Source organism: Carya illinoinensis, chromosome 15 (assembly GCF_018687715.1).
Source record: "Carya illinoinensis cultivar Pawnee chromosome 15, C.illinoinensisPawnee_v1, whole genome shotgun sequence".
NCBI lineage: Eukaryota > Viridiplantae > Streptophyta > Magnoliopsida > Fagales > Juglandaceae > Carya > Carya illinoinensis.
The window spans coordinates 31,752,346-31,768,491 of record NC_056766.1 but is presented as its reverse complement, the minus strand read 5'-3'; the positions used below and the strand labels follow the sequence as shown (position 1 = coordinate 31,768,491).

The 16,146-nt window shown below is 37.8% G+C and overlaps 1 long non-coding RNA gene across 1 annotated transcript; it reads right to left on the bottom strand.

Annotated features, from left to right (window-relative positions):
- Positions 1-9,385: 9,385 nt before the first annotated feature.
- Positions 9,386-10,829, bottom strand: LOC122297431. The gene is made up of 3 exons (XR_006238776.1): positions 10,626-10,829; positions 10,465-10,548; positions 9,386-10,333 (listed from the first exon to the last, which is right to left on the bottom strand). It is a non-coding gene; the product is annotated as an uncharacterized LOC122297431 (long non-coding RNA).
- Positions 10,830-16,146: the final 5,317 nt, after the last annotated feature.

The following is a 16,146-nucleotide window of genomic DNA, read 5'->3' as shown; positions in this document are numbered from 1 at the left end:
TGGTAAGGGCGGAAACAACAGAAAAGATAATTGCTGAATTAGGAAGGGTGAAACAGGGGAAAGACGTCCTTATTTGGCTTCCTAAGGCTCATGGTAATTTTTCAACCAAATCTGCATGGGAATGCATTCGGTTACGTAGTCCAAACTTACCTTGGGCTAAGTGGCTGTGGAATCCGGCCTTACCAAGGAAAATGTCAATTATCATGTGGAAAGCTCAACATAATTGTCTTCCAGTGGACGATCGAGTGCGCAGAACAGGAATTCCGTTGACATCAAAATGCGACTGTTGTAGGGAAGGGAGCTATGAAGACCAGAATCATGTTTTGGCAACCGGAGAATTTGCAGAACAAATTTGGAGGATGTGTGCTTCAAAGCTAGAGCTGCCATGCTTGCAAGGTAAAACATGGAGAGAAAAGGTGGAGTCCTAGTATAGGCGTGCTAAAACTTCTTCTCAGAGTGGCCAATTAATTGGCATGTTGCCGAGCATTATCACCTGAAGATTATGGAATCGTAGATGTACTGCTAGAATGGAGAACTGGCAGGAATCTATCCAATCCATTTGGCAGTCGATAGTATATTGGGTGGCCTCGGTAGGTGAAAATCTTAAGGCGTCAACAAAGTGGTCATCACGGGATGAGAATATTCTGAGTAGCTTCCAAATACCGTATAAGACAAAACGGGTTACGACAAAGATAATTAAATGGATGAGACCCCAGGAAGGATGGTATGAACTGAACGTGGATGCCAGTTCAATGGGTAATCCGGGTACTTCGGGGGCAGGAGGAGTGATTAGAGATTTTAGAGGTAATTTCGTTTCTGGTTTTGCTATAAGCACTGGTAATCGGACCAATAATTTTGCTGAATTTATGGGGTTGCTTCAAGGAATCCGGTGTGTCAGGTTTTTGGGTTTAGATAAGATAGAGATCGAGATGGATTCGAAGCTTGTGATAGATTGGTTTATAAAGAAGAGATGTGGTCTTTGGTACTTGGAAGACTATTGGGAGGAGTTGCTAAGTCTTCTTCAAGGAATAACATTTCGGATTACACATGTTTATAGGGAGAGTAATTCATTGGCTGATGGTTTTGCTAGATTGGGAGCTGCTGGAGTTAATAAAACTTGGAATAAAAGTTCGGATTTACCTTTGGCTCTTAGGGGCATTTTCCGTTTAGATAAGGGTGGTTGTCCTTATCTTAGATTAAGAACCTTTTTGTGGGTAGTTTGTTTTGATTGATTATGATGTTTTTCTTTCTTAAGTTGTATCCATGGCTTTCCTTCACCTAAAGTGAGGATTTATTAATAAAATTGGGGAGGGGCCACTCTTGGACATGTGGTCTCGACTCTTTCGGAAAAAAAAAAAAAATATCACTTGGCTCATATTTAATTCCAGAAATTACTGATCATGACGTACGTACGTGCATATCACATATATAAATGCAATATAAATATTGCTTGATCAATTTGATTGTATAAAATATGGAAAATGTGTTCCCCATTGATATACTTTTGTGACTTTCCATGCGCTTTGACGTGATTAACTCGGTCTGAAAGCAGAGATTAATGAGAGTGTATCAAGAAATATTGAAAAAAAAAAAAGGTTGTTGCCCACTCAAGAAAATCAATAAAGAAGAACTTAAAGTCTAGAAATTGATTGTAAGGATTGTTTAGAAACCGCGTATGTCGGGCTATGAGTCCCCACATGATCTCCCGGCCTGTCTCTCCTTTACATAAACAGTACTCTTGCATGCACCTGCCACTTGCAAATATTCGTAAGAGTAAAATAATGTTATTTTTGTTTAAAGATTTGAAATTATATTTTTTATTTTACATGAAAATTTAAAAAGATTATAATGATTAATAATGACTAAATTGAAAAAGTACGAAAGAGAAATTGAAAAATGATATTATTAGTGTGAAGAGATCAAAACATATATGTTGAATCGGGACGTGATAAGTCTTTAGTCGAAAAATTCCAAAGTCTAAGGTTCATGCAGAGAATTAATTAGTGCGTATCTAATACAAGTATTTGTTTTACGCAGAATGACTTTAGTTCAAAACTGTGTAAATGGCTGCAAGTAATTGGTTGCTTCAATCTAAAGTTCACACAACTGGAAATTGATATTAAACCTAATGGTTTTTTGTGGGCGTGTTTTACGCACAAGTAATTTATTTGGTTCAATTACCGTGTATGTCGATCATCCGAGTCAACCTGATCAAGTTTGTATGTACTATAGTTCTCTTTACAAAGTAATGTACAATTTGTTAGATTTATTTTATAATAAAAATAACTTTATAATTTAACTTATCACATTAAATCATATCAATTTATAGATTTACTTTTGTATAATTCCTTTATGACTAAAGGATTTTCCTTTAGATAAACATGCTTCAAGTTGATTTTAGACGAGGACAGAACTGTTGCATGCATCTGCCTAGCTAGCTAGCTAATACTTTCTATAAAAACAAGTGAGGTATTGGCAAAAATATTTCCAATCCGGTTTAACATGCCCGTCAATAGTAATAAGACACTTCTCTATAAAACTCTTGATACAAGAACCGGTAAAAAAATCATAGTAATTAAATATTTTCATGACATTAGCCAAATGCTCTCTCCTTTGAAGAAAATGCAATATTAAGGAACATTTCCCTCTCAGTATAATCTAATCCTTCGTAGCTCACTATATTTGAGGAGTTATTTTTCATCCTCTAAATCATTTTATATATGGGCTTTGCTAAATACAGTTGCCGGTTATAGTCGCCGTGCAGTCGGCTGACGTCAGCATCTATTAAAAAAAAAAAATCTCACACACTTGCTATTCTCTCAAGTCCACGCTTGCCATCTACTTTCCATTTCGTTCAAAGGGAACAAAAGCCAAGTCTCAACTAACCTCATCGCAGCCTTCTTCCCTTTCAATCCAAGCTATTGTCATCGAGAAGTAGCCTCGTCACAACTTGATACTTGTAGTGGGTTTTGTGTTTTTTTTTTTTAATTATCTAAAAACTATTATGCGATGTCAGTTAGCTTTGATTAATAGCAGAGAAGATTGTTTGGAGGCCATAGCTTTCTGATAGATTTTATTGGAATTGTTGAAGCTTTAAGATGTTCATGTTGTCCAACTTAATTGAATTAACTGAAGCTTTAAAGCTGTTGCCCGAGTTTTTAAGATGGTCATGTTGCCCATTCCATCTTCTTCCCATTCCTTGGAGGCGCCTATTCTAGCGGAGGACAACTCCAAACGAGGAGCCACTCCGTGGACTCTGTTTCAAGGTTTCAAAATTTACTTTAATTTTGTGAATCGTAGCTAAGAGAGAAGATGAGGGAAGAAGAGGCTAGGGTTTCAAACATCCCGATTCTTCACATTTCATTACTAGAAAAATCCCACTGCCCACAACCACTCTACCCCCATTGATCACGACGAGCGCCAAAGCATTACTGCGAGATGAAGCTTGAAGACCTGGAATTTGAAGACCAAGACAACCATCGCAACCTTCGCTTTGTTGAAGACAGACGAAGACGATTCGGGATTCGGGATGAAGGGGAAGGGGATTTCGAAGGAAACAAAAGCAAATTGAAACGAAGGCCCCTTTCTCACTTTTTGGTCTTCGAAGGGAGTTGGGGAAGATAACAGGGGGAGACAGAATTTTTCAAAGGGAGGAGAAAGGGAGAGCTAGCCTTCAATGGATCTGAGGAGAATGGCAAGCGTGGACTTGAGAGAAGCAGAGAGAGGAGGGAAATGGAAGAATTGGTTCTGAGGAGATGGTTCTGAGGAGATGGAAATGGATGGATTTCGATATGGAGAGGAAGAGGGAGGAGGAAACGAGATGGAGAGGTCAGATGGAAATGGAAATGCAGGGAGGGAGGGAGGGAGGGAGGAAACTGAGAGAGAGAAAAAATAAATAAAAAACACACCGTTTTATTAAATGACGTGGACACACCGCTTGCAAGCCGATTACACCCGGCACTTGCATCCAGTGTTTTTCTTTATATATATATATATTATATGAAGTAGCTAAAGATGTAGAAATAAAATAGTAGAAATAATAATAAAAAAAGAATAGAATATGATTATTTTAAAATTGATGGTATGTCTTTATTGTGTTAATAAAGAGACTTACAATTAGAATTTTTTCAATTGAGATTAAACTATAGGAAAAATTATTGGAAATGCCAAATGAAGTGCTCTGGGAATCGATTGTGTAAATGCATCTCCTCTTGTTCCTTCCAACCATGAGAGATGACAATTTTGCATCTGGGAGTCGATTTTTTGATATTAACGAAACTTAGAGAAAACTCCAAACATGTAGGACAATCTCTCAGGGTAAATTGATAATAAATTCTCCAACTGGTAATTGATTAGAGAAAACTTTGAAATGCATAATAAATAAATAAACAGAAATCATGATGAATACGAGGAAATTGGTCCAATTGAAGAATTAATTAACCTGCTACGGAGACTAGAGCTCTACCTATAAATTTGCCTTCGATTTAAAAATAAAAACTAAAACAATTCTATATATACTCATGTTTAATTACCTATTGACCAAAGACAAGTTATAAAATTTAACATACATTTCCTTTGATAATGTGTTGTATGGTGATATTGAGGTCTTCTTCTATCATTGGTTGAAAAGTTTCAGACTCTGTGGTGTTTTCATACTAGTTGAAACAAATATTTTTAATTTTTCACATCCAGCCATTCTTATTTTTTTCAGTGACGTTCACTCAAAAGCATTCCCCTCATTGCAAATTGAGGAATTATCTCTTGATATATTATCACTCAATATGGAGTCCAGTTCTTTGTAAGTGGCATAAAGCCCCATATTTCTTGTTAAAATATGCTCTAATATCATTTAGAACACACTAATAAAAGCCAACAAATGACATATTAGCCAAACTTTATCTAAGAATTTAACTAATGCTAATGCTATTACAAATTAATCCGATGTCACCAGATTAACCCGTGATGAAATAAAACAAAATAATTATGACAATTGAAAAATATTATAAATATTATATCTCTGGACAATAAGATAGATTTTAAACGAGAAAAATTAAAATGAGATTTAAAATTATGGTTAAATTTAAACTCAATTTAGATGAATTTAACTGTTTTTATGTTTTAAATGTATTAATGTTAAGCTAAAAAAGTTAAATAAAATATCGTTAGAATATTATTTTTTAATACTATTATTATTTTGATATTTGAAAAAGTTAAATTGTTTATTATATTTTATGTTAAAAATTATAATAATTAGATTAGATGAGTTTGAGATTGATCCTTAATGGCTGCAAGTAAAGAAAATAGAAAATTAAAGATATTAGAGCAAGTGCTTAATCTGAAAAAATCTACAATGCTCTCACATTAAGAAATCTAAAAAGTCCAGTGCCCTGTTTGATTGTTAAACTAAATTCAACTCATCTCAAATCAATTATTGATTAGACTCACTACTTTTAATTTTTCTATAAAAAAGTTAAACACATTTCAACCTCATTCATACATTTCAACCTAAAAAGTTAAACTCATATTAATGAGACCCATAAAATATTATAATTTACAACTCAACTCAACTCATCTCAACATCCAAACGTAGCCTTAAAGGTCATATAGGAGAAATAATTAGTGGAAATAATTGGAGAAATATTTCCAACAAGTATAGTTCCTGAAAATTATTTAGTAGATTGAATTGGAATGGAACAACAAGTATATACTAGACTTATTCATGGGCCTTATCTCCAGATGTATTGGGTCTTTCCTTGACCTCAATAGTTCAATAAGTTGGTTCTAACTTATTGTGTCCATCAAGTTGAACCTAAAGTCTTTATGTCTATCCTTAGTCCATCTCATTTGAGTAAACTAGGGTCCTTATTAAACCACTATTGGGCCTTTTCCAAATCCATCAATATTATAACCAAATTACCTAACCCATTAAGGTGGCAAGCCTCTAATTTGCCATGTGTCATTCTTTCATTGACCTCATGGCACATTTCATCAAAACTAATAAAGCACTAAAAATTCTCTAAAATAATACTTCTAAACCAATCGAGCCCCAAAATAATAAAGCACTAGGGTCAAGGCCTAAGGTGTTTTTAAGTGGAGTGTTACACCTGAAGGCTATAAATACACATGCAACTTGTTTAGATTAAGGGAGTTTTAACATCAAATCCCAAATGACAACCTTAATTTCAATGGCACAGATAAAATTAAGTCAACCTTAATTTCAATGGCACAGATAAAATTAAGTCTTGAATATCATATTTTATTGAAGTCTAAAGATTGTAGTTCTATGATAAAGTCACTATACCACAATATAAATTGGTATCAAGATGGCGCAACAATAGATCGCAAATAACAAGTCAATATTTCTTTAAGCAAAGGTCATAGAAGTAGTGGATATGTGAAGGAATATGTTTACCGAACTTCAGACATCAAGTTCATGTGTCCACATGTGAAAGAAACAGATGCAAGCTATCTTGCTTCTGTCCACATGTGAAAAAGAAACTCTTTTCTCTTACTCTGTTCTTCTTTTGCAGCCCATGTTGCACCAACATATTCTGGTTCAGAGTTAGTTTTAGATGGGGCCACTATTAGTTATATGCACCTGTCATGGAAACTTGTCTTAGAAATTCAATTATTTACCAAACTTCTTAGCTTCTCATTCTTTCCATACCATTCAGTCAGTCCAATAATGATTTTCACTGTATCAAGTCATGCCATCGAGAAGATGATTGTTTTATTCTTGTCTGCCAAATATCCTCTGTTCCATAAGAATCTTGGTACCTGCAAAATGAAATTCATTGGCTGTATTACCAACTTTCAAAATCACCATTACAAAAAACTATATATCTATATTTCACATATCAGGATTGGAATCTTCTGGGATTACAGTCAGTGTCACCAAACTATCATATAGACCATCAACAACACAATCAATTAAAATGTCAGCACCAAACTATATCACTAAGCCAAAAATAAATGAGTGGTAAAATCATTGAGCTAATAAATGAATGGCAAGTACCAAATCAAGTAACTATTAAAGACCAGAGAGAACAAATGAAAAACTCGCCTGAAATTCCACTTGGGCTATCGTTTAATTGCATCCATTTTTCTTCTTTTAATGTGCTCTGCTTTCATGCCTGTATACAACATTGGCTCCCCAACTTATATAATATCATAACCAAAAACGTACTCAGAGAGGATCACTAAGATTGGGAAGAATATGAAGTTGAACCCTTAAATTGTCCAAAACCATTTCATACAAGTTGCAGAGTCAAAGTGGTATGCAAGAATGAAAGGAGAGCAAATAATAAAAATAAAAATGGATGAAGCCAATATTGCAAACCGTCCTCCACAGCAATGGGAATAATGATAACCCAAGTAAGTTTCCCCTGTTGGTACTAATTGTTTTGGTTGGGATATGTTCCATGTGTGTTTTGCAAATCGCCGTCCCTTTCTTTCTAAATACCAAAAAAAGGCACTGGGGTTGACAATATGCGCATTATCATAGACTATACTCATGTATACTAACAGTATTGCTCATGCTGGTTTCAAGTACGCATAAATTGTCGCCAAGTATCTTCTGGAAAATCCCCACAATCAGCTGCCATTTTGGTTTGTGTCATGCATCGGTTATTCCCCACTTCAAAGAAAACTCAACCTCGAGTTGTTGTCAGTGTATAATGGTTCATCTGGAGGGTAGTACTCAAATAAGTTAGAAACGTTAAATTGGGAGAATTGGACATGTCTTGGGGCAAGTCAACCACATCGACGTTGTCATTAATCTTCTTCCTGTTCCAAAAGGGTCATAATTCTTATTCTCCAACTTCCTGTAAGTGCCTACAGAGAATCAATTTCTTGCATAGATGGATCATTAGCAAGTCACCTTCTTGGAAGGTTTTAACTAGCCTGTGTTTATCAGCTGCAGCTTTGTATAGATGGTTAGCTGTCCCTAAATTGTAACGAACGTCATAATGAACTTGCTTGATTTGTTTAGCCATGATTTCTGCTACCATGCTCAAACTAGAGAGCTTGGGAAATGTGACCAGGAGGTCCAATGTATGTTTCGGCCCGGGGCCTAGTATAAACAATTTCAAATGGAATTTTCTCAATTGATCAACTGTGCATGTTGTCGAAGGCAAACTCTACTTTTGGGAGGTTTAAGTCCCACTATTTTGGTTCGTCCGCTGGGTGTTGCCCAATATGCGGTTGGTCACTTATGTTTTACCATCTATTTGGGGATGGCAAGTGCTGCTATATTTGAGGGATGTGTCGAATGGTTTTCATAGAGTGATCCGAAAATGGCTTAAGAATTTGACATCGAAGTCAGAGGTGATCGTGTTGGGAATTCCATGGAGACAGACAACTTCCTGGAAGAAGAGGTGGGTTATTAGTGTGGAGAGTTAGAAACGTGTTGAAAACTTCCAAATTAAGTCTAAAGTTGATGCGGACAATTAATTAGTGGGTATCGGGTTCGGACATTTGTTTTATGCAGAATGATTTTAGTTTAAAACCATATAAATGGCTGCAAGTTGGCTTACCCAGCATACTTGCAATGCATGTTTATGCTAGAAGAAGATAAAACAAGTTTAGGTATTGTCAAAGAATGTTTACGGAAGGCATAAGAAACTCTTGCCTAAATGTGTGTCAAATATACCATGCACAGAGTAATCTTACAGAGGTTATAAGTCTAGGTGCACTTCTATGGTAAGTTTTGGCACAACATACAAAAAGGTAATTACTACACCTAGGAGGCTGATGTTGGATAGGCATGCAACCCAATTAGAGTCAATTGGGTCTAGACTAGGGCCGACCCGACCTGACACAGCTACAGTAATGCACCAAACCGACCTGGCTGGCCACTTTTGGGTCGGGTCTTTTTTTCTTCTTCTTCTGTAGCAGTTGCAACATTATTCTGCAATGGGGGAGGTAAAAAACAAGTGAGGAATTGGTTAGGATATGAATATTGTAATCATAAAAACATATGCATCAATCATTCCATAGCATTCACTCATACAATTATTTTCATTCCTCACTTTCCAGCTCAAGTACTATTTCTTCAAACCAAATTAACAATTGAGAAATACAAAACGAGTGTGGTCTGCTTCTTAACAGGTGAAGATTCATTTTTAAGCTTAGTTAAATTATCCCCTTGTGTCTTTTCCTCTACCATATACTTTGATCTCTTCTTCCATATCTGCCATTATGAAAATAATTCAAGTCAGCACCAAAGTGGTTTAGTTTCTCTAACAAATGAGTGAAAATGAAAATCATACCATCATGGAGACCATAAGCCTTTTGAGTTAAATCAGGAACGTGAAAATTTTGGAAAGGAATGGAAGAATTTAAATCAGGAAAAACCTATTCTCATATTCAATGTAAATGAGCCATTTCCTGATCTCAAATTGCAGCTTTTAGCAAAGAAGAAAGAGAAAAAGCAAGTGTGGTGGAATGGTTATCGAAGATGAAAAATGTTAAAGTCCTGATTTAAAAGGGTTGAATTCTTTGAAGGGTTGAAGAGTAAGAAAGAGTTAAGGCTTCTTTGCCTTCAAGGGATCTCCAGAATTAATGAGCTTCCAAGTCGACAACGAAGTGTAGTTACGAAATTCTGGAGCTTACTGAGAAATTGGAGAAACTGGATCTTCGGTGTTGCCCAGAGACAAAGATACCTGACTGGCTAGTACCTAGCAAAATGAATAGCCTAAAGAAACTCTTCATTAGAGGAGGAGGGCTCGAAACTCTAAAGAATGACAATTGGACTGTTGATACTTTATGTTTGTACTTGATTGGCTTGAAGATAGATTGGATAGAAATATAGAAAACATAGCAAAATACAGAGACATTACGATAAGTATACGTTGAAATACATCCGAGTTCTCAAGTTTTCTCTATGTTTTGATCTATCAAGACTGAAAATGAGATACAGTTTAGCTATATGAACAAAAGATACAGTTTCATATTGGGAGGTAATAAATTAAAAGACAGAGAATCAAGAATGAAGCGCCTCTAATTCCAACCTTTTCACTTTATTGTGATCACTCATTTACCCATTTATTGCATTTCCTCTCTTACCATTTAATTAAAAGGACCATTTGTTGCATAAGAAATTTGCACTAAAAAAAACATGAAAACTAGTTTCTATGCTCCCTTCCGCATAACTTACAACCATGGAAGGAAATCAAATAACTTTTGTTCAGTAAATTTTCTTATTAGTTAGCTTATGTGCCTTGGTTTGGACTGGGATTCAGTTGTCTATGTTGTCGCTGGTTGTTTAGGCTTTAGACGTCGCAGCTGGTGTTGCTTGTTGGGGTTCTTTGCTTTGGGTGGGCAAACTCCTTGCCTGTGATACAATGAATGGAACTCGATATAAAATGTTTATGATTTCAATATGCCTAAATATAGTTGTAAAAACTCAGTAAATTCCTAAATTGGAGATTGTAGAATATGATGATATGTTTTTGTTCAGCTAACTTTTGTTCCTTGTTCATCTGCCACCAGAATCCATACGCTGCTCCCATGTTCAACAACTCGTTTGCATAAATCTTCCATATGTAGCTGCAATCCAAGAACAACCAAGTGTCAAAGGAAATTCTCATGGTTAGTTTCTCTATATCTGGTCATGAAATACTTACCATTTATTTATACGCCAGAGACTAGCTTTTGAGATCTTGTTCCAATTTTCAGGATCCGCCTTTCACATTTCAAAGAAATCAACAATCTTGTGGCTCAATTCATCACCATTATAGGGTTCTACTGCTCATTGCCTCCACGACTGTTAGTTTGAAATTCTCATACAATGCTGGATGCACAAAAGCTCCTTTTGTATCAACAATGCAGCGGTATAGCCCTCCACAAAGATATCTATTAGTTTGAGTTACTATCCATCTAATAACACCAATAATCCATCAACTGCTATATCTAGAAATGAAGACTTACCAAATGAAGACCCATCTCTCATGGCAATAGCCACAATGGCAGCTAATGCATCTCCATTTGCTAAAGATTCTCTCGATCACCCATATGGCAACCCCAATCCATGCAACGGCTAATTCCAACTTTGTCAACTTTGTATTATTTCAATTCCGCAAGTTACACCAAGTCTCCAACGGCACAATATCTCTTGTATTGATGTAATGCACATTATAAATAGAAACAGTAGACTCTCGGTGCTCTCAAGTTAAATGAGGTATTTCATCAAACACCCTGTGTTGACTTTCTTCAGTTTCTTCTCTGTCCTTTCATTTGGATGGACTAAAAATCCTGCTACAACTACAAGATTTACCAAACTAGCAAATCAAGTCTTAAAGACCAGAGAGCATGAACAAAAAATGAAAGGAAAATTTTACCTGAAATTCCAAAGAAATTAGTAGCAACAGGCCACTTGGCCTATCATTTTATTCAATCCATTTTTCTTCTTTCATGCGCTTTGCTTTCATGCTTGTATATAATATTAGCTCCCCAACTTCTATAAAAATGACCCAACAAGGATGAAGTTGAACCCTTAAATTGTCCAAAACCTTTAGTTCAATTGATTCTAAATCGAAGTAACACACCAATACTTCATCTCCGCCTCCAAATTTATTCTTTACATAAAGATTAGACATATATACCGCTTCAGAACTTTTGAGTAGGCATACGGGATTTGAGCTTTTAATGGTTACCTCAATATTATCACGTAAAATGCTGTTAAATCTTTTATGTTTCCATGGATACATTTTAAAAAAGGCATACACCACAATTCCACTTATATCCTCCAAATAGTGTGGCCCCTCAATATTTATTACCCATTCTTCATCCCCTCTATCTACAATATCATCTTTTGAATATACAGCTTCATCCCACAAGTTCACACTTTCGTCTTCTAAAATCTGATTTTTTTGGTAACATACTGGCATTATAATGTTTGGCCTGTTAAACGAATATCATCATCATCATTTATTTTAAAGTCATGCATCCTATATAGAATTCGGAGAGAGAGAGAGGAGAGAGAGAGAGAGAGAGAGAGAGAGAGAGAGATGAGAGAGAGAGAGAGAGAGAGAGAGAGAGAGAGAGAGATGCATACTTTCCACAGTAATGGATCTGGCACTTTATAATTCCACATCTTCTCATGCATTTTGTTGCAGCCATCCAAGCCAATAGAACCCAGCGATCTAATGTGGCTTCCATTGAATTCCATATTTCTTGATATTTCTGGAAATCTTTCTAACAACTTGCATCCCCTAACATCTACAAATGGTATATTTGGTGGAAGTTCTAAAATTTCTTCAAGTTTCTTGCACTAGCACAACCAGAGTTCTCTAAGTGCAACAAATCCTTTGATGCTCGTGGGAAGGCTTACAAATGTACTTTCTGATAGATTTAAATTAGTCAAAGTGGCTGAAGAATTAAACTTGATGAAGCACTTGATGAAGCTTAGCTCCCCAATGATGCTACCATGCATTTGAAAGATGATGAGTTTTTTTCCATGGAAATTGTCCAAAACCTTTACCTCAAATGATTCTAAATCAGAGTACCACAACCACACTTTATATTGGCCTACGATACTTTTCATTATATGAAGGTTTGATCAAAAACCACCACACCTCAATCGTGGTGAGTATACTTCTATATATATTCAATATGTGCATAACGGTTAATTACAAAATAGGAAACTAGAATCAATTATCAATTTGTACAATATAATTCCTAGAATTAAGCTAGAAGATATGAAGCCTTGAATCAAGGCATAGTTTCCTTAACACCCCCCCGCAAGCTGAGCGTCGGATTGGAGCAGACATGAAGCTTGGAGCGAAAAAATTCAAAGAGAGGGCGAGGGACACTTTTGGTGAAGAGATCAGCAACCTGTAGATGAGAGGGCACATACTGAGTCCGAAGTTTGCCAGCGACAACAAGTTCCCGAAGGAAATGATAATCAAGTTCAACATGCTTAGCTCGTTTGTGAGAGACAGGATTAGAGCTTAAGAAGAGAGCACTTTTGTTGTCACATAACAGAAGGGGCTTGTGTGATAAAGAAACTCGAAGATCCTGAAGAAGATGCATGAGCCAGAGAAGTTCAGCTGCAGTAGTTGCGAGAGCACGATATTCAGATTCACAGCTAGAACGAGAGACAGTAGGTTGCTTCTTAGCACTCCAAGAAATCAAATTGTCGCCAAGATAAACAGAATAACCAGAGGTAGAGCGACGAGTGTCAGGACAGCCAGCCCAGTCAGCATCAGAGTAAGCAACCAAGGCACCGGGAGCATTAGAAGGGCGAAAAGTAAGACCAAAGTGAAGAGTGCCCTTGACATAACGAAGAATGCGCTTGACTGCAAGGAAATGATCTGTAGTAGGAGCATGCAAAAACTGACTGACAGAGTTGACAGCATGAGCAATGTCGGGCCGGGTAATGGTCAAATACTGGAGGGCACCAACAAGAGATCTGTAGAGAGTAGGATCCGAGAAAGGGGAACCAGTGCCAGTCAAGTGGTGGGAGACCACCATGGGAGTGGGAACGGGCTTGCTATCAAGCAACTGAGCCCGAGTAAGGATGTCCCGTGCATACTTCAGTTGACTGATAAAAAGACCATCATTAATGGCGGTGGCTTCCAAACCAAGAAAATAGCTAAGAGAACCCAGATCTTTGGTAGCAAACTCGGAATTGAGCTTGCGAGTAAAGCTGTCAAGAAGAGATGAGTTGTTGCCAGTAATAATAATGTCATCAACATAAAGTAGCAGATAAATAATGTCTGAATGCTGATAAAACACAAACAGAGAAGTATCAGCACGACTGCAAGAAAAACCAAGTGTAATGAGAAAGGTACTGAAGCGCTTAAACCATGCACGAGGAGCTTGCTTGAGGCCATAGAGAGCTTTTTGCAACTGACAAACATGATCAGGGTAGCGAGGATCAACATACCCGGGAGGTTGCTCCATATAAACCGTTTCAGTGAGATTACCATTGAGAAAAGCATTCTTAACGTCCAGTTGACGAAGAGGCCATCGATTGGTAACAGCAAGAGAAAGCACAACACGAACAGTAGTGGCCTTGATAACAGGACTAAAAGTGTCAGTGTAGTCAAGTCCAAGTACCTGAGTGTAGCCTTTGGCAACAAGACGGGCCTTGAGGCGCTCAATAGATCCATCAGGTAGATACTTAGTCCGGAACACCCATTTGGAACCTACAATGTTGGTGTGAGAAGGCCGAGGGACCAAGATCCATGTACGGTTGTTCTGCAGGGCACGAACTTCGTCATCCATGGCAGCAAGCCAAGCAGGATTTTTGGCAGCAGATTTAAATCCTTTAGGCTCAGTAGAGGCAAGGAGGGCATGAAGAAGGCCAGAGGAGCCCAGAATACTGAGATCTGCAGGATGACGAGTTTTAAAAATACCAGCCTTGGCTCGGGTGACCATCGGGTGGGAGCCCAACGGAGGTGCCGGAATAGAAGAATCAATGGTAGTCGTAACAGGAGGCAGACTAGGCTCCGGAACTGGTGAAGAGGAACCTGCAAGAGAAGGAGGAACCTGCAAGGACTCAGCCACGGGGTCAGTACAAATAACACAGGGGTTAGATCCGGATGGAGTAATATGTGAGGAATGATGCAGAGGGGAGGAAGGCAAAGGATCAGTAATCAGAGAATTTGGTTCAAGAAAATTAGAAAAATTAAGGGATGATATGGGCTGAGCATGAGAGCTAGAGTGAGAGGGAAAAAAGGTTTCATCAAACTGAGCATGTCGTGTGATATAGAGCCTAGAGGTAGAGGTGTCAAGACAGCGAAATCCCTTATATGAAGAGCTATAACCCAAAAAAATGCAAGGGATGCTACGAGGAGAAAATTTGTTAGGCATATAATCACGTAAACAAGGGTAAACACGACAACCAAAAGGATGAAAATTCTCATAATTAGGTGGAGAACCATAGAGAAGCTCAAAGGGAGACTTACCGTCAAGAAGCGAGGCGGGCAAGCGGTTGATAATGTAGGCTGCAGTGCTGAAGGCGTCAACCCAGAAGCGAGTAGAAAGATGAGAGTGAAAAAGGAGGGCTAGACCAGTCTCAGTTACATGACGATGTTTCCGTTCAGCACGACCATTTTGAGCGGGTGTATAAGGGCATGAGAGTTGATGGTGAATGCCAAAGGTGCGAAGATGCGTAGTAAAGCGATTGCTGGTAAATTCAGCACCACCATCACTCTGAAAAATTTTGATGCGGGTGGAATGTTGATTTTCAACGAATTTTTGGAATTGAAGAAAAATATCATAAAAATCAGATTTTAATTTTAAGGGATAAAGCCAAGTGAAACGAGAATGATCATCAATGAAGATAACATAATAAATAAAGCCCAAATTTGATTTGACGGGGGAAGGGCCCCAAATGTCGCAATGAATAAGATCCAAGACATGAGAGGACCTACGTTCATTCCGAGTATATGGTAAGCGATGATTTTTGGCAAGTTGGCATGTATCGCACAATTTTGGGGAAGGCAATAAAGATGTAAGGTGAAGATGACCTTTTTTATTCAAAATAGAAATAACGGAATGGTTTACATGACCAAGACGAGCATGCCATAAATCATAAGATGCATGAAGGGCTTTATTTTTAAGAACAGAAATAAAAGCAGAGTTGCCACGCTCCAGCACATATAAGCCACCATCACGTTTACCGGTTGCCACCACCCTTCCCGTGTGACGATTCTGGACGGAGAAGGAATTATTAGTAAATATAACAGAGAGAGGAAAATCAGATGTTAATTTACTAATTGAAAGGAGATTTTTAGTGAGACGAGGAACAACTAAAACATCCAATAAATGAAGGTTGGGAAGAGGAGAGATGGTACCGGTATGAGTAATGGGAAGGGAAGCACCATTCCCTACAATTACACAATCCTTACCCGTGTAGTTACTTGACTGGGCCAAAATGGAGGAGTCTGAGGTCATGTGGGCCGAAGCCCCAGTATCCAAGTACCAGTCACTTGGTTCGGGCCCATTAAGCCCACAAGAGGCATTGAAGGCCTCGGCAAGGTGAGCTGCAGTCTCACCCCGTGCAGTGTCATCCCGAGCATAACGTTGATGGCACCGATCGGCATAGTGGCCCTCCTGCCAGCAGATTTGACACCGTGGTGGACGGCGTGGCTGACCGGAGCGATGGCGTTGATTCGGCTGCCCGTTACCACGATGGGA